Source organism: Drosophila obscura, unplaced genomic scaffold (genome assembly GCF_018151105.1).
Source record: "Drosophila obscura isolate BZ-5 IFL unplaced genomic scaffold, ASM1815110v1 contig_4, whole genome shotgun sequence".
NCBI lineage: Eukaryota > Metazoa > Arthropoda > Insecta > Diptera > Drosophilidae > Drosophila > Drosophila obscura.
This window is the reverse complement of record NW_024542828.1, coordinates 3,893,335-3,906,866: the sequence shown is the minus strand read 5'-3', so window position 1 is coordinate 3,906,866 and position 13,532 is coordinate 3,893,335. Positions and strand designations below refer to the sequence as shown.

At 42.6% G+C, this 13,532-nt stretch overlaps 1 protein-coding gene across 7 annotated transcripts in view; it reads left to right on the top strand.

Annotated features, from left to right (window-relative positions):
• LOC111071075 (homeotic protein proboscipedia) overlaps window positions 1-13,532 on the top strand; it is a 36,317-nt gene that overhangs the window by 15,936 nt on the left and 6,849 nt on the right. The gene's annotated exons all lie outside the window — the stretch shown is intronic.

Below are 13,532 nucleotides of genomic sequence, written 5' to 3'. Positions count from 1 at the left end.
TTTAATGCCTTGCAGCAGTCATTGAAGATTGAGGAGAGGTACATAAATACAAACATACATATGTATGTACTAAAGCTATAGAAGAAATATATAAGTATGTACATATATAAATATATGTAGACCATTCTTATTTCATGTTTGTTGTTGTTTTTTTATCAGTGGAAATAGCAGGGGAGTTGTAGTGGTAGATGGAGCAAGGTAGTGCTGTACATAGAGGGAACCAAACACGCTACCATTTTTTTTGGGTTTAGTTCTACAGACAAAAAAAAAAACAAGAAAATTATTATGATTTCTGGGCAGTTAAAAAGGTTTTGTGTAATATTATAATTTAACATGCACTTTCTTTATGGGCAGTATATGATATAGAAATAAATCAATAGAAATATGTTTGTATTAGAAAATGTCTGAACTTTAGTTTTCAACTTGAAAATGTAATTGAAAAAGTCTTAAACAATGATTTGACTAGGGTCGATAGGCATTTGTGATAGTACTATATTTAAGGCCATTAAATACTCTTCAATCGAACTTATTTACTTGTTGCTGTAAAATATGCTTCCACACATATCACGGTAGATTTATCCGTATGAATAGCCAGTGTTTCCTCAGCTAAGGCTATTATTTTATCTGGCTTACCTTTTTTTGTTCAGTGTACCTGTACACACGCTCTCTCCCCTGACCAGCACTCAGCACTCTCTCCCACCGCTCTCTATCCGCTTTTGTGGTATTGGTAGAGGCGGTTGTTGCGGAGGAAATAATTACATGATTGAGGTACTCCACACACACACACACACAAACACTGGGACATGGAAAGGGCAAGCAACACTTGCATGAATACCCACAATGACAAACACTGGGCCAGCTATCGCCCTCCCTTCCCCATCCATCCATCCCCTGTCTCTCTTTCTCTCTCTAGAAGTTCTCTCGTGTTTTTTTTTCGTGGCCTTTCAGTGGTGGTCGTTGTCTGATCGAAAAGAACATGTCAGAGGTTCCTGACCATTGCATGACTTGGCCTCTGTGTCCCCCCCCCCCCTGTCTGTGTCCCGTGTGTCTGCACGTGTGAGTGTGTATCTGTGTGTTAAAGCACCGGCATATGCACGAGCATGAATGAATGAATGGCTCTGGCATGGCATGGCGGCTTTTTTTATATAGCCGGTTCTTGTTCGTGTGCTTTTTTTTCCATCTTTCCTTCGTAGTTTTTCTTTCGCTTTTTTATAATTCACGGCAAAAGACCGCAACAAAGACCGGGGCCCCAGAGCAATTATTGTATCGGTTGCCCCACACACACAACAGTTCCCTGCAAACCACCACCACTGTAGACCGAGCCGAGCCGACCCGACCTCCCCCTCCCATCGCTGAGCCACAAAACGGTAACCACTCGCTTGGCCAAGAGCGTGTCTCTCCCACTCCTGTGTGTCCTGTGTCCCTGTGTGTTTGTGTAAGCACTCTGGTGTTGAGGTCAGGGCATTGTCGTGTGGTTATTGGCTGGCTGACGGTCGGTTACCTCACAGGATTAGAATCCTGTGCAAACACAACGAACCAACACGAACACACAAGCGCCATGGGATATTTGTATAAGGCTTATACAATACATGTACATAGAGCGCCGACAAAGTACATGGAAAATGGAACACTTCTTCGACCGTTTCAAATTTAGATTTGACATCAAAATGCACTAGAATTTAGAGGCATATTTTTCCATATTTTCTGACAAATTCTACGAGCTATAGCGAAACTATGAATTATTCCCCACATTTAATATTGCTAGAAATCAGATAATTAGACCTCTTTTAAGGCGGATCTAGTTTAAATCAAAAAGCCCTAACGAAACTGCCAAATTAGTAGTAAAAACTCCCAAAAATTGGAACTAAAAATACGAGTATTAGAGCTATCGATACTCGTACAAATATCCTGAAATTTCCAATATCCAACAAACTTTTTCTTAACTGTCTTACTGTTCAAAGATGTCTCAATTGCTCCTTATTCTTCTTCCCTCTTTTCTGTCATTTTAATAGTTTTTTTTTGTATGGTTAAACTTTTCCCCACATTAAATTTAATGTTTGGTATCCTTTTTGTCCCACAATATAATTTGAGACTTCCTCAATTGTTCTTTTACTTTTTTCCAACAACAAACTCTAGATCATCTATGACGACTACGCGCCAGCTTGTCCGTCATGAGGATTTACCATTAATTTTGCCCTGACCTCTAAAGTTCCGCCTCCAGAAACAAAACGAAAAAAAAACACTCCCCCATGCAGAAGAGACCTTCAGATAGAGTCTCTGCCTCTGGAACTGTGGGCTCCGTGGGTTCCCCCTCGATTGCAGTGGCAGGATTAATTTCTAATTTCGCCTAATGTTCGTAGAGTGTTGGGCCGAGTGTTCGATGTTTACATTTTGGGTGCTCGTGTTTTTGGTCTCGTCTTCTAATTTACCTTGATAAAATTGTACCGATTCCCATTCCCATGACCAGACCTCGGACCTCGGACCCAGAGACCAGACCCCAGACCCATCCCATCCCAAGCACTGCCCTGCCCTGCCCTATCCCCGGGCTGTTTTTGTCTCTGCCCTCGTAAACGCATTCATCGTTGTCTCTGAGCCCGAGTCTCCGAGTGAGTCCGGGGCTATGTCTACTACGGCTCTGACTCTGACTCTGAGACGGAGACGGACGACCAGAGCCCACATGTTTGCATCATTAATCATGACGTTTCAGCTCTGACACATTTGGCCGATCGGCGGCAAAGGCAGCAGCGGCAGCAGCAGCAGCAACGGCAACGGCAGCAGCGCTCGAACAAACGGAGGATTGTAATGAACACGTTTTGTAAGGCAGATAGAGAGGTATTACTGTAAGCCAGAAAAAGACAGAAACTAAGAGACAGAAAAAGACAAAAACTAAGAGACGGAAAGAGATAAAAACTAAGAGACAGACTGCCAGACGAAATACCTTTAAAAAAAGCCAAGTAGAGGATGAGACAGACGCACGTCAACGATGGCTCGCGGACAGCAGCAGCAGCAGCAGCAGCAGCAGCGGATGCGTACGCACAGCGAGAGGGCCCAATGCCCATGCCCAGAGACAATGGGCCACAATTTGAAGACAAATATTTTCACAATGGTAGCAAAAGACAAAAAGAAAGAACAGAGCAAACAGCAAACAGTAGACGAAGGCAAACTCATGTAAATATTGGCCAAAAACTATTTACGAAACTATTAGCTGCAGTTATGGACAAGAGACTAATTGTGGCCAAAGACTCCTACGGTGAGGGCCAGGGGAGGGCGCGGTATAATCGTTATGAAAGGGAGAGTTTGTGAGGCAGGGATTACGAGAAGATAATAGAGAACATTAGCAAAAGGGGCAGGGCACCATCAGAAGGGATTGCATAAACTTATATGCATGTCTAACTTGAGGACACGGAAGATACGAGACTCATTTACATTGGTTACATTGGAGATAGTAGTACCATAGAACGTTGAGTTTTCGAAGGATTGTTTGGAAATCAAGGACTATTCAATACAGTAAGAGTTTTGTGATTATTTCTATTTTTATTCACACACTTCATGGGGTATTAGGATCCTTAGGATTACCTCTAAACTGAGGAGACTCTACCTCTTATTAGGGATAAATCAGTACATATTTAATTAATATAACTATCGTGATGATAACGGAGCGGTATGCAGTGAAAGATCTCTTTGGAGGACACTAAAAATTCCAAGCTGGAGATTTCCATCTAAGAATTTGTGCATCCTTCCCATGAAAACAGTATCACCCAAGCAGCTGCCCGTCGCCATATCCTTCGCCTTTTTTTAAATGTGAATTTAAAAGTCAGGAACCATTAAATTTACTCTCCTCTTTAAGGTACCCTTTTCACTTACCTTATTTGAGGCTTTTCTTAAGGTAGAAATATTTAAATTTCGCTCTTCTTAAAGCGATTTTCGAGAGCGACCGCTTTCCGACAAGTTTGGCTGACTGAAAGGCCATTTGTCCTTGGTATCAGGATAGCTGCTACTAAACCAAATCTAGGTTGACTTATATACTTCCGTTTCCGGCAGCGAACATACGCTACAACTCGGCTCTCAAGCGCCTGTTCGCAGTCCTTAGAGCACCTCCTTCCACCCATATCCCATAGCTTATGTTCTTGGGGATTTTTTATGGCCGACTGTCGGTGGAGGGTTGTGGGATGGAGGGGGATGGTGGATCTGGAAGGAGAGTACTTGGCGCAGAAACAGAATTTTATGCAAATATCCTAATCAAATTCACATTTTGAAGTTCAACTGTTTTATCCAAAAGTTTTACCTACCCGAAAGCCAGAAGCCAGAAGCCTGCAGCCTGGAAGCTGAAGCCAAAAGCTGGCAACGTCGTCGAGGCGGCAGGGCAGGCGTGTGGCAGACGCAGTCGAGACCTGGAGGATGCCACCCATTTTTAATTTATTTCCACTTAAAAAAAAACAACCAGAGAACGAAAGCCAGAAGGAACAGGAGCCTTCCACACACCTTCCCTATGCTCATCCGCAAGCCCGTATCCGGTGCGTGCGTCCGGCGGAGTTTGCTTCTCGTTTTGGGTTTGGGGTGGGTGTTATCGGCTGTTTCCCCTCTCTCCACCTCTCTGGGTCCATGGCACACCGCTCTGGCCATATCCTCATCCGTCCCATGCGGTGGTTGTCGCCCATATTTTCACTTATCAAGGCGGTCCCCCCACCACCCAAAAAACCCACCACAAACTTAAATCTGCATGTCGAAAGCGATTAAACAGTTACCGCCGCCGCTGTGGGGATTGTGGCTGCTACTTCGACATCAGCGAGTGGCTTCTACGAAATTAAAACAAAAGCAGCAGCAGCAAAAAAAAGGATAAAAATTAGTCACTCTGCGGTGACAGTAATTCTCAGGCAGATGCCGATGTCCCCACCAAGTCCCCAGCCACCATTCTCCATTTCTATATAGCTCCCCCGCTGTGGTGTCTGTGTGTGTATGTGTGTGTGTGGGGCATTCGTTGCGGCACTCGGCAACAACTGTGCAACATTCGTGCCCATCCTCGCCATTGAGTGATTAATTGCAATTTAAACGGTTTCAATTAAGGCAATGCGCATCCTTTTGTCCGTGCAGTGAGTCCTCCCCTGAGTCCACGGAATGATTCCCCGGATATCATTTCGTTTTTGTCTCTCTTATTGATGGAATCGATGGCAGTGACAGACAGTTGTTCAAGGGAAATTAGGTAAAAGATTCAACACAGAAATTATAGAAATTATATGCTCTGATTTTAGATGACGTTGGGGATCCTATTTATATGTTTAATTTTATTTTATTTCAAGCCTGTTCAATGGATAAACTTCTACTAAAATTCTTCTACTAAATGGAGAAGCTTTCGTTAATTTTAAACACTTTATGCAGCTCAGATTCCCGTAGTACGGATATCTCTTTCGAACTCGTACCTCAATTTCCTAAGGTCTTTAATTTTAAGCTACATTTTCTCTTCATTGGTAGTCCCCATCGTTGGTCACATAATCGCTCGTGCAATTCCCCTCGTAATACCCTAATCATTTCATCAATTTCGAACTTACTGCCTTGAAATATACGAGTATGTATCCCCAAAGCTCAATTGACTAGCAAAACACTTTCCATGAATGATATATGCCCAGAGAGCTATGCATAAATAAGGGAAATAAATGTACATGCCATACAATATACAATGGAACTATGTGACACAGAGCATATGTCGCCACCTGTGTGTAATGCCCCCGAGGGCTACACATGGAGTTGACGAGAATTTCGAATGGAGAACATCCCCCCGAACAGAGCTTGGAACGGGGGGACGAAAGGTGGAAACTTTGACGGCTAGCAAGACAAAATGCAAAACTTTTGGCCAAAAATACAACGGAGTGTTCGTTCCTTAGTAGAAATTCGTATGTGAAACATTTGGCAGGCAGGCGATTTATTTAATGTCTTTGCCATAGAACAGAGCTGCCAAGGACCTCAATGGGGGGAAGGCCATGCCATGCCATGCCATTCCATGCAGGCAGGCAGGCAGGCAAGCATGCTGCAGGTTTCAGTGATTTAAATGATTTATGTCTCAAGACTTTGACTCCAGGGTTAATATTGGCCAAAAGGCACAGAGGAAAAAGAGCAAAACCAAAAAGAGCAGCCACCACAAGAACAGAGCATATTTTAGGGGACAAATTTACGCACTGCCAGAGACAGAGAGAGAGCACAGAACATGGATAAATATTCGTAGAGACTAACCCATTGGCTGCAACTTGCGTTTTGTGCCCCATAACTCATATCGAAAAGGCGGCGCTTGTGGCAAATTGGAGGCTCCAGCAGCAGAGACTCCATCCACACACAGCTGCATCATGTTGAACGCATGCGAACACCCGTTGAAATTCAATTATCGGAAACCGGATCGCAAGGGAATCCAGGCGGGGGCATCACGCATACGCCATGTCGGAGTCGGAGCTAGAGCTGGAGCCGACCCGCAATTAAATCGGCGGCCGCAGCCGTTAATTAATTTGCATTTGCGACAGGCACAGAGAAACACACACACAAACTCAAACTTGTTGATTACCAAACACGCTAGACGGGAACTAAAAAGAAAGTGGCTCTGACTAAACTTAGACGATGGAGGGATGCTCTATTGAAATGAAGTTGGGAATGGTTAAAGAATGAAAGGAAAATAGACTTATCAATGGTCTATACTTCGAAAAAAATATGAGATGTATAAAAATGAGAAGAGGAAACTCACTTCACAGAAACCAATATACCCTACCGTAAAAAATAGAAGGGTATTCATTGCTTAGCCACAGTAGTAGACATTGTGTCAATTAACCAATTTGCGTGTGTTAGCCCGGCTACAAAGTCACAAAGCAGCACAAAGCCCCCCTGCCATTTTATCGACTGAAGATTTATAGCATTTTTAAATAGTTTTTCGCTGTTAAGTGGCTTGTGTGCTGAAAGCTTTAGTTAGAATGTTGCAAAATGTGCATAAATATGCGAAGCTAATTGGTCAAAAGGTCATTAAGATCGAAATGGGAGTAGTGCGCTATGAAGTCAGGCTAGCTCAAGGAAGTATTTAGTTAATGGAACGAGTAATGGAGTAATTTCTTAAATATATGTATATCTGGCAATTGAAATTGTGTCTGGTATATTGTAATAAAATAGAAAAATAGCAAAAAATTTAACAATTAATGGTCACTACCAAAATCGTAAGTCTTTTCTATATTTGTGATCTTTTATGATCTATTATGATCTCGGATCTATGTATCTACATATTTGAGTATTCTTCTAAGAGCCTAGAATATCTTTTTTTGGAAGATAGTCTATGATCTGTTCGCCGATCTTTTTTTTATTTCTTTCTAAACATTTATAGACAGATCTTTGGATACTCAAGTAATTTCTCTGATTTAAAATATCTTTCTACAGTAGCATATCAAATATTTTCCATTTAATTAGAAGTTCAAAATACTTTTCACTTCTGGCCACTCCCTTTCTGTATTTCCTTCTCCTTTTTTCACTCTCTCTCTCTCTCTTTCTTCTCTACATCTTATTCTCATTCACTCATTTCTTTTCCTTCTAGTTTTAGACGTCGCAGACTTTTCGCGTTTTCCTTTTGGCATGCCGGAAGTGACTTTTGCTTTTTCTTTTCCTCTTTTTCCAATGCTGTTTTTTTTTTCTTCCACAATGAATATAATTTTTTCTTGCCGCCGGTCGGACTGTTCTTCTTGTTGTTGCTGTTGCTGTTTGCTGCTGCTGTTCGTGTTTAAAATAAGCAGCAAAACTTGCGAAGCGATAAAAATGCCGCTTCAAGAAGTGGCAAAAGAAAACCAACGATGATGGAGGAGAGGAAGGTCCAAGAACAGGAAAAATGGCCACAGAAAAAAGGGAGATGGAGACGTGAAAAGAAAAGGTAGCGTTGTGAGCAGAACAATTTAGATACTCTATTTGGACTCTAAGGGAGATGCTATATCTATGACATAGTGTTCGGATATGGAAAACATTTCAATAATTTATTAAAAAATATATATTATTACAAAGACGTATTCATTGGCAGAATATTCCTGTGGAAAAGTGTTTGTAATTAAGAATGTATCTACTCAAATCTATAGGTTCATGGTACCAACATCTCTCCATGTTAAACCCCTTTTCAAAGCCATGATAAGCCTTTAGAGAGTATAAAAAGAAGTACGCAAACTTCGCGTGTAAACGGTTTTTATTTTATTTCTTTACTTTTTCTGTACTTTGCTGCTTGCACCCTTCCCCACCCTGCCCCTAAACATTGTGCTACCTTCTGACGGACCTTCTGTGGACGGACAACAGCCAACAACTGGGTGGGCCAGCAACCCACAGATCTTGGCCACAAATCCCCTTTGCTCCCCTCCCCTGGTCCAACCTTGCCACTGCCACAAGTGACGCGGCCACTCTGAAGTTGGCCGCGGGGCGATTCACTGGCGAGACAAATGGAAATGAAGCGTTTATTCTGCTTTATTGCGGCGATAAGAAAAAATGAGGCATTATTTTCGTTGTTTCAAGGCAACTTTTTTCCAGTCACTTGGAGCTCTACTACATCACCACAGCACCCCCCCCCCAGACCCCAGCCCCCAGTGCAAAACATTCGCAGATATTTTCCATTTTGCGCCTTGGGGCGGAGCTGAAGCCTGACCACAGGTCGAGTCCGAGGAATGCCAGGGAATGCGGCAATTTCCTGGAGCGTCTCCGGTTTGTGGTTTTTCCTTTTGGGGTGCGGTGCCATGCCATGATTTGGCGTTTTGCTTATCCCCCCATGTCAGAAATCTTATTTCTGTTGAGGGTGGAGCCTGAATTACATTTTAATGTGCCGCAAATCGAGCAGAAGAAAAATCTAGGAATATTTCAATTTGTTTGATGAAAACTGAGACTTTTATTGCATTTAAAAATGAGTAAAGAAGGTAATTTTTGATGAAAATGTTTCCATTAAAGAAAAGATTAAAATATTCTGCACAAAAAGTTCTCCTAGAGGATAGAAATAATAAAATTCACTGCCATTCATAATGGCTCCCATCGCTACCACACACAAATCCAATTATTAGCCCCCAAATCTTGTGACTTTTTGTTTTGGTTTCCATGTTCAATAACTCATCAGCAATAAACCGTGAAAATGAAACAGTAGCCAGATCAATCAAAGGCCAGAACTCAGGCTTCATTTCAGCCCAAGATCAATATCGTACAGTGGCTGCTACAAATGTACACTCACATAGAAAAGTGAAGCCCAACGAGTGGTGGTGGAGGTGGAGGTGGAGTGGCGTGAAACCAATGCGATGATCAGGGAACAATAAAAACCCCATTGCCAAAGCCAAAGCCCCCCACCGAAAAATCTCATCGCGCATCATTAATTATGCTCAGGCATTGCCAACAGCAAACAACAGAAAGAGACAAGAGAAGCAGAAGCAGAAGAGCAGCAGAGCAGTAAAGCAGCAGAGACACGACACACAAAAGCTGTCAGCGCACGCTGCTGATCTGTCAAATGCTGCCGCAGCCCGAAAAGAAATGCCCGAGAGATCCGTTCCTCTGTCAGTTTGAGACTCTTGCCACTTGGCTGGCTGCTTGCCGCCTGGTGACGCTTTTGTGTGCAACTCAAACACAAAAATATTGATTAATCATACACAAAAAAAGAGAGAGATATTTTGTTAAGAAGTCGGCCATTGCTGTGCTGCGGGTGCTCTAGACTCTGTCGTTAGAGAGGAGCGTGTGTCAAGCGATCGCACTGGAGTGAATGGAAATAAAAGAGCGCCTATATATGTATCTTGCGAATGTTAGAAGGAAGTAAGAGATAAACTTGAGCATACTCAAGCACTACCAATAGCAAAGAAGAAATTAGTATCAGAATTGAGTAGTTAAATATATTCTACTGTCTCGAAAGTTTCCTTCTACTCCAGGCCTTGCCATCTCCATAAAACTAGAGTTTCTAGCAAGTATAAATCGATCTTTAAGCTGTTGAATCGTTCTGCAACTTAATACCAGAGTCATTTCAGTGCCCAAGATCCCTTTGCCTTACCGCACGCTCTCCTAACAGTCACGCTACCATCTCTAATCCACATCATTCATATTCATTCATTCGCTGGACAGAGCACGGAGCAGCTCTGGCTGCCGGCTTTTTGAGGTGTCAAGACTTCAAACGATCATAAGCTGATTTTTGGCCTTCAGCTTCAGTATTTGTCTTTGTCCGGCCTGTATCTGTATCTGTTTGAGTAGCATTTGTGCGCGCTGCCTTACAATTTACTCGTTAAATAATTTTTCATGCAACCTGAAGCAAGGAGACTAATCATTTTCATTTCTATGGCGGCACGCTTTCTTGTCCATTGTTTGCGAAAACCGCGACAGCGAGAGGCTTTCCATGGAAGGCAGCCCAATGTCATGTCATGGGGCCTATTGTTGGGGCATTGCAGCTTCTGCTTTGGACACACAACTGAAAGACTTCCATTGGGGCTGGCTCTGCCTGAATAACTGCCTTGGATCTTTCCACCTGAAAGACTCTGCCTTGGATCTCCACCTGCGTGACTGCCTTGGGATCTTTAACATGGGCGTTAAGGTGGAACTAAGTATTGTCCGACCAACGACTGCCTCTCTCTGGTACTTTTCCGTGTAATCGCATTCGTGTCGAGCTTTGGTTTAGTTTTGGTATTTTACGAAAATCAATTTCCGAATGGACAGAATCGAGGCTGGGCTCTTAAATTGACATTAATTTTCCATTGACTGAGATGAAGCTTTAAACAGTTTTTTCACTCCCATTTTTTAATTCGCTTTCAATCTGGCAGACATGCAAAAACATAATCCGCCAAGGGATGAGAGGTGGGGGATGGTAGAGCGCCAGGAAATGTAAATTTTCTATATGGCAGAGACGAGAGAGCGCGGGGATGGAAAAAAGTTTCCCTCGCTGATTTTGATTGACAGCTCTTAGCATCCATCCCTGATGGATTTCATATTTTGAGCCCAGCCAAAGAGAAAGATGTGGCAGCCGAAGGAGGAGAGGAGGATGTGAATGTGTGGCAGAAGGAGGAAGTAGAATCCCAGCACCAGGCCAAAATGACAGCCAGCTCTAAGGGGAGTACAAGGACCCACCCAGCCCAGGCCAGGCCAGGGGACCGGCTTAAGCGCTGGAAAAAGTTTTTACCAAACAGCTTTCCTTCATTTTTCCATAGCAGAAGAGCAGTACATATGTCTCTCTCTTTCTCTCTCTCTCTCTCACTCAACACATGGTCTTTTTTTTATATGAAATGGCATTGTATCTATATATAAAATCGTAAATATTGTAAATATATTCACAGAGAAAAATCCATGGGCCAGCCATGTTGAAAGTTTTTCAATTTGTGCCGCTTTAAAGTATTTCCCCCGATTATATCTCTCTCTCTCTCCCTCTCTCTTTCTGCTTCTTTGTCATTCAATTTTTGTAAATGAATGAATGAGAAAATGGCGGAGAAAACAAACACAATTCAAATATAAAACAAATTTAAAATGGTTTGAAAGTTATTTGTGCTTTGAATTCGGCAGCGCTGCTTAATGGCTTTTTGATAAGATGAATGAAAAAAGTTACAAAAATGTATGTCATATAAGAAATATATATTTTTTCAATTGGAATTTCGTCATGTAATATACGTTTTTTTCACCAAAATATGGGAATGAAAACTTCATGCTATGTTAATTCCATTAGAAAACACCTACAGGTTCAGCGGCTCTTCTGGCGATCCTATCTATCGCAATACCTTGCCCTAAGGTATTTCAACATTTCCCTAAAATTTTCATAAACATTAATCAAAAATTTTCACACCTCCAGAGGCAGAGAGAGCCAGTGCCCAAACACACAGTCCTGATCAAAACAATCCTCCTCCGGGGTACACAGTTTTGTCTGCTGTTTTGTTGACATTTGCTGGTCATGAAAAGTCATTAAATATATTTCTCTAATTTATCTTTTTCGACTGCGGCAGCTCTTTCGTGGCATTAAAGTAAAGTTTTGGAGCGGAAATGTTTGTCTGGGCAGGCCAGTGTAGTGGGATGGGGGGTTTTCCCCGCCCCAGACTGTGGTTCAACCCTTTTTCCTTGCTCGCTAATTAAAACTAATCCAATGGCAAGGACCCGGAGCCCATTCAGAAGTGTTGGGTTGTACTTTTCGCATAACTGTCAATCAAGAGCCACAATTAAATGATTGAAGACTTTCGTAGACGTATATCCTTTGTTTTCTTCCTCAAGATGCTCCTTTCAAGTGGGGCGGGAGGTGGGCATTCGCTGGGATTGTTGTATCCAATAAAATATTTATACTCCTATCCGTTGGGTGCTCCCTTTTTTTGTAGTTTCGTATCTTGAGCTGGTTTAGTTCTGAATGCATATCAAGTGGAGAGACAACAACAGCAGCAGATACTCGTACAAAATATTTCCATGAGAAATTGACTTTTTTCCACAGCTCCATCGTCGTCTCCGTCTCCGTGTCCGTTCGCTGTCTGTGCTGTCTGTTGGCTGTTGTCTTCCTTTTGGCTGGAATGATTAATGGTTCTGCTCTTTGCGCATTCGTCCGGCCCACACCGACAATAAGATATATTCAGCAGCTACATATTTGTATCTGTTGTAGCTGTTGCTGTATCTGTATCTCGTTTTTGTGCTGCTGCTTCTGCTGCTGTTGCTGCTGAATGAATGAGAATTTCTACTGCAACGCGCATCAGCATTTGGAATTTCAGCTACTGACTTCTGACTGATGCCGCATCGGCATTGTCTTCTCTTAGACTTTTTTATTTGTTGATTATGCCACCCTTTTGATTGAATTCTGCAGCTACTTTTGCTGTAAGTCTTAAAGCTTTAATGAACCTCAAGCCTCATGCATGGACGAAGGGTAGCCAGAACGTTCCTAGGCAAGGAAAATGTTTCCCCCATTCCTCTGGCTAGACCAACACGAAAATTTACAAGATAAATTGAGGTCATTTTTTGCCACTGGCCAGCGCACCTTTGGTCAGGGCTTTGGGTCTGGGTCTGGGTCCGGATCTGTGTCCCACCTTGTTGACCGCTCTTGTCCTCTGACCGGCCACAAATGTCCTTAATGTGCATCCTTATGGACTGTGGTCATGTGCAAGTGGTCGAGCCCAAAAAATGGTTGAACAGGGCCCCATCCTCCTACCTTCCTACTTATGTATGTACTTCGTAGTTAGCGTTGACCAAATGGACACACGAGTGTACAACTCATTCTGGAAATTCCTTGGCATATGAGGGAAGAGGCACAGATGATTTAGTTGAAGAACCGGTGAGGGATATACACTGTGAGGAATAAAATGGGCAAACAAATAAGGCGTTAAGTAAGACTTTTAAAGGTCCCCTCTGCGGACCTCTTGAGTTTATATTGTAGGAATCGGAACAGGATTCTTTGGAAAATACTTGCAGTTCTCTGTGCTTGCAGATTTCGCGCTCTGTACTGATTATAATATTTCCTTTTTTTGTAGCAGCCATCTTGCCACTAGCAGCAACATTTGTGCAATTGTTGCAAAATTTACGCTCATTTTAATTTCCAGACCAAAGGTGCGGCAAATGCGTTGAATGTG